This window comes from Bufo gargarizans, chromosome 2 (genome assembly GCF_014858855.1).
Source record: "Bufo gargarizans isolate SCDJY-AF-19 chromosome 2, ASM1485885v1, whole genome shotgun sequence".
NCBI classification, from domain to species: domain Eukaryota; kingdom Metazoa; phylum Chordata; class Amphibia; order Anura; family Bufonidae; genus Bufo; species Bufo gargarizans.
Window position 1 is genome coordinate 535,814,705 of NC_058081.1, and position 6,000 is coordinate 535,820,704.

General features: G+C 48.4%; 1 protein-coding gene across 3 annotated transcripts in view; it reads right to left on the reverse strand.

The window, feature by feature from the left end:
• LOC122928566 (pleckstrin homology domain-containing family A member 4-like) overlaps positions 1 to 4,235 on the reverse strand; it is an 87,891-nt gene extending 83,656 nt beyond the window's left edge. For all 3 annotated transcript variants that reach the window (XM_044281538.1, XM_044281537.1, XM_044281534.1), the window contains exon 1: positions 4,033 to 4,235. The gene's annotated coding sequence lies outside the window, so the exon portion shown is untranslated. The remainder of the gene's footprint in view (positions 1 to 4,032) is intronic.
• Positions 4,236 to 6,000: the final 1,765 nt, after the last annotated feature.

The window sequence follows — 6,000 nt, forward strand, 5'->3', positions numbered from 1 at the left end:
CACACTGAGGTCAGTCATCCATGGGGTCATTCACACAAATGATCGCACCAGGAACAAGCCAGACTACATGGGACAACCAGGGGCCTCTCTGGTTCTTGAGCACAATGGCAAATGATCTGTCGAAATTTTCCAGTGCAACCAAATACATTTTTGGCAGAAAGTCTGCCACTGGCCATCGCGGTCGTTTGAGCTAGTTTTTCAAAAGATAGATGCCCGAAATCGGCCATTTTGGCCTAGTTTAAGAACCATCATTCCCAGTTATTCCCTAGTGTGAACATTTGTTGGCTGCTGACATCATGTTAAAGGGTTGTGTCATCTCAAGAATTGGTAGCATATTGCTAGGATATTCCACCAATGTCTGATAGCCGCAGCCATCTCTAAAACAGAACCTGCAAACTGAAGGACAGCGGACAGCACATGCGTGGCCGTCCTCCAATCATTTCTATGGGCGTACTAAAAAGAGGCTAGCAGCGTACTCGGCTATTTTCGGACTACCCATAGAAATGAATGGAGGGCAGCCGAGCATTCACAGCTGTTCTTTATTCACTTCTGGGGTTTAAAAAGGGTCCCATCAGTGGTGTACATAGAGAAGTAAGGGCCCCATAGCAAGGATCAAACCAGGCCCCCCACACAGGACACAAGGGTTTCTGCCTAACCCCTTTTTAATGACCCTTGGGCCATTTTTCCACTGCCTCATTTGCTAAAAGTCGTTCCTTTAGACGGTAGAGTCCTGACCACATTTTCACCTCCAGTAGAAGAGGAGATAATCCCAACTACAACTGGGCCCCCTCTTGCCCTGGGCCCCATAGCAGTCGCCTGGTCGGCCGCTATGGTAGTTACACCCCTGCTAGTGATAGGTCACCAATGTCTGAGGTGAGACAACCTCTTTAGGGGCAAATTAAATATTGCACAGTGGCCAGTCAGCAGAATAGCTACCCATGTAATACAAGAGTGACCCTGGTCCAGCGAGAGCTTCAGCTCATATATAAGAGGGAATCCTCCTATGATGTACATAGACCCTATCCTATAAGTATATATGAACAGGTGCTGTCCTGTTTAATATACAAAAACAGAACAAAAGTGCTGCATTTTAAGATGGTCATGGACACTTAAGGAAGTTATCACAAGGGCAATATTTGGAGTTAGTTTTGCTTTAGGCCCACGCTGTTTCTGAAATTTGGCGCATCTTTTTGACCTAACTTTTTTTCTGCACCGAGTAGCAGCACAGAGGCTCTGCTTCCGCTTTCCAAAGCAGCAACTGTTCATGCGCTGCTACCCGCGAGTGTAGAAGCGGATGCACAAAACCTACTCCAGTAGTGGAGACAGAGCAGCAGCGCAGGCACGAGATAATCAGGTCCTGCCAAGATGTCCAGCCTTGTAAATCAAGCGGCAGGGGGAGCCCCCCCCCCGACCCCAAGGGTATGAGACCAAGTCGATTTGCTCATCATTACTCCTTAGACATTTCTTTAATTGTGGTATGACAGGGTTGTGACTATATTTAAATAATTGGAAGTTTTATATCGAGACAGTATTCTTGTTGTTCATAGATGGATCTATTTACATAGAGCCAAATTGTCCCCAATGACAGACGTGTCGGGAGCTCAGTTCTAAGGCTACCTGCACAAGTTGCAGGTTACTTGTATTTTTACAGTGAGGATTCTCATGCGGAAAAAGCGTAGTGTAATACAATACCAGCAAAGTGCCTGAGATTACGCACATCTCATGTACACTATGCTTTTTGTTTTGTACGTAAGGCTACTTTCACATTTGCGTTTTGCTGGATCCAGCAGGGATCAGCAAAAACACTCTGGTCACGTTAATACAACCAGTTGCATCTGATATGAATGGATCCAGTTGTATTATTTTCAAAATGACAAAGACGGATCTGTCTCTAAAACCACTGTAAGTCAATGAGCGCCAGAACTGAGAAAACTGATCCGGCACCATTGACTTGCATTGTGTCTCATGACGGAGAAAAAAAATAAAAAACACTGCTTGCAACGTTTGTGTCCGGCATGGGAACGCAACGAAACGGGATGGAATGCATTCTGGTGCACTCCATTCTGGTCAGTTCTGTCCCTATTGATAATGAAAGGAGACAAAACTGAAGCGTTTTCGTCCGGCTTTGAGATCCTATGACAGGTCTCAAAACCGGCAAGGAAAGCGCAGATGTGAAAGTAGCCTGAATTGGCCTGCCGTGTGGATTTAGAAAACTGCAGCATGTCCATTCTTTGTGTGAATTTCACCCTTTTCTGCAGCAAAACTGCACCAAAAAACACAAACACATACTTTTTTTAGTGCAGAAACTCACGAAAATTTGTACGGAAATCTGTGCGAATCTTCGGCTTGTAAGGCCTCATTGGGCGGCCGTTCCGTGCATTGGGGACCACAATTTGCGGTCCCCAATGCACGGGCAACCCTGTGTGGCGGCTAGGACAGATCGAGACCCATTAAACTTGAATGGGTCCGAGATCCGTCCGCACCGCAAAATAAATAAAACATGTTCTATTTTTTTTGCGGTGCGGAGGCACGGACAGAAACACCACGGAAGCCCTCCGTAGTGCTTCTGTGGGGTTCCGTGCCTCCGTTCCGCACCGCAGCTATGGATTGCAAACCCATTCAAGTGAATGGGTCCGCATTCGTGACGTGGGGAGCACACGGCCAGTGTCCGCATATTGCGGACAGACTGTTTGCGGACCGCAATACAGCCACGGCTGGGCAACGACTGTGTGCATGAGGCCTAAACCTGCCCGTGTATGCAATGGCCGAAGAAAGCAGGCTAGCAGGTGTGCTCAGAGTCACAGAGGAAACAAAGCACACACTATATTCCTATCCGCACCACCTTTATTAATCGGACAGTCAGTCCATTTACTTAAGGTACTTTCACACTAGTGTTTTTGTTTTCCGGCATTAAGTTCCATCACAGGAGCGCAATACCGGAAAAGAACTGATCAGTTTTATCCTAATGCATTCTGAATGGAGAGTAATCCGTTCAGGATGCATCAGGAAGTCTTCAGTTCAGTCACTGTACGGTTTTTGGATGGAGAAAATACCGCAGCATGCTGCAGTTTTCTCTCCGGCAAACAATCGTGATCACTTGCCGAAATGACAGACCCAACATTAATTTACATTGAAGTGTATTAGTGTCAGATACGGCATCAAGTGTTCTGGCAGAATGGATCTGGCTTTCCGGTCTGCGCATGCCTTTAAAATGCAAAAAAAGACAGATGACACCGGAGAGACGGATCCGGTATTGCAATGCATTTGTCAGACGGATCCGCATCCGGATCTGTCTGACAAATGCCATCAGTTTGCGTCTGGATTGCCGGATCTGCCGCAAGTGTGAAAGTAGCCTAACTCTCTGGTTTCCACATTATAGGCTGAAAGGCTTCCAGAGAGTCCGGTCCTGGCCCATGAGGGTCCTCTCTACTGCTATACTGAGTGAAGGGAGGGCTCGCCGTGCCTGGTGCCACACAGGGGATTGTCACTTGTACATATAAGGGATGCCCAGGGTAATCCCCCCAGTGCCAGTCAGGTTTATCAGAGCTAAGACCCCAAAATCTATGTTACTCAAAGCACTACATGGAATGTATATGGATGCAAAGCAGAAAACACACAGTGCAGACGAGAGGTCTCCCATGGACACTTGATCGTCTGCTAAGAGCCCAGCATTGGAAGCGTCAGACTCCGTGGGTGGCTGTGCGACATGCGATTGTCCCTCATGGTCAGTGTTCACACATGCAGCTCACCGACTCCCTGCACCTGAAGTCAGGTTCACCAATGTAACGATCCCAAAGTGTAAGATGTTCCGAAAAGTAAGTAAAACGAGCACGACCGACTCTAGCAGCAAGTTACATCTGCTCAGCTGTTAAACTTCGGGACAGTTCACACTATAGACAGCAGTTGTGTGCGGTCACATGGGCAGGCAGGTGGTGCCTCCAATCCGCAGGCTGGCAGTGGAAGGGTTACATACGAAACTTGAAATTAACTTTTGAAGTAACAGAATGAATGTAGGGTATTGTTTCCCGTTACCTTGTGATACTGCCAGGCGGGTCTTCTACTGGGTCAGAGGAGCGTCCATCAGGAGCAGAGAGCCTCAGCCGTGGTTCCTCAGCCTGGTGGTCAGTGCTGCCTGCTCTGCTCCTCTCACATGCTGTGCTGCTTACTGCCTCTGCTTCCTTCCTCTGCCACACTACCTACAGCCACTCGCTCCTTGTTCCCTTCTCCCTCTCTGTCTGCACACCTCCCCCCTTCCACACAGCTAGAGGCAGGGTCTCCCTAGAACAATTGAAGGCCCAACCTCTAGCAACTCCCAGATTCCAAAAGGCAGGATTAGGTTTCAGCCTGTGCACTCCCACACTGGCCTGCTGCTTCCAGGCGGGTCTCAGGAGACAACAAAAAATGCCAAAATATAAGAATCTCTCCAGATATTTGCATCTAGTGGTTTTACATTCCTGGTAACCGGGGGAACTCTCTCAGACATTACATGTGCTGGACATCTCAGGGCTTTGGGAGCTACCTCCCTCCTATAACCTGTGTCTGCCTTTATCTTCATCAGCTAGGAGGGAAGCCAAGAAGTCTGCGCTCACACTTTTCCATTCAGCAGCCGGGTGATCTGGAGTTAGGCTCCTTCACACACACGCCATTTTTCTGCATTTCAGCAAAAAAGTTCAAGTTAAAGCATTTGAGATGTTTTTGTGCCATTTTTCAACTTCGATAGAGAACCTATGGGAGAGCCGGCAAAAAAAATACACACATGGCAATAGATAGTATATAGTCGCCTGCGCCGACTACGTTACAGTGAGGAAGCTGGCACCAGGAGCACGGCATTCAGTCGCTGCGCCTGCGCCAAATACAGAAGCGCGGGATTTAGACACATGCAGGCAAATCGGACGTCTCTCAAGAGGAGTGGGGCGGGCTAGAAAAACTACATAGGTCAGTAGACGGAGCCTCTAGGTGCTGAATCAACACCCACATAGCACCTAGAGGCTCATTAGCATATGGATAAAAGTACGTTTTTTAGGTGAACGGCCGCAGACAGAAGTGAACAAAGAAGACTGTTATGTACAGCTGACACTAGCACATCGCTAGTGTCAGTCAGCTACATATGGCAAAATCTGATGGTAGAAACCCTTTAAACCATAACTATACATCTGAGTCCATCCCATCATAAGATGACTGTCCTTAACCCGTTGGGGACACATTAAAAACCGGTACGTCATGATGTCCCGGTGCTTAAGAACACATGACGTACCAGTACGTCATGTCTATTTCCGATCACCGGCGGGCAATTTATTTCCGATCGGGTGTCTGGGGTCCACAGTTTTAGGGATAAGTACGCGAACACCCGTGCCCCCACACACAAGCACACTAAATAAAGATTTCCACACATGCACACACACATTCCCCTATGGCCCGCCGGATGTTCTCGGCCGAGGAGGCATACGCCCAGTTTTGGAGACCTATGTACCTAGAAGGGAGGTTGCGGTTAATGAGTCTCTCATTGCTTTCAAGGGGAGACTCATTTTCCGACAGTATGTTCCCTCTAAGCGGGCGAGGTATGGCGAGAAGCTGTACAAACTTTGTCAGAGTACCTCAGGGTACACTTACAAGTTTTGTGTATACGAGGGGCGAGATTCCCGTATTCAACCCCCAGAATGTCCCCCCACTCTGGGTGTTAGCGGGAAACTTTTGTGGGACCTTATGCACCCACTGCTAGATAAGGGTTACCACCTTTACGTGGATAACTTTTATACTAGTATCCCCTTGTTCCAGTCCCTCGCCGCCAGATCCACGTCCGCTTGTGGGACCGTGTGGAATAATCAACGCGGCCTCCCTACCCACCCCCTCCAGGTACCTATCCCCAGGGGTGAGACCCGTGCCCTTACCAGTGGAAACCTGTTGCTGGTCAGATATAAGGACAAGAAGGATGTCCTTGTACTGTCTACAATTCACGGTAACAGCATCGCCCCTGTCCTTGTGCGAGGTACCGCGGCAACG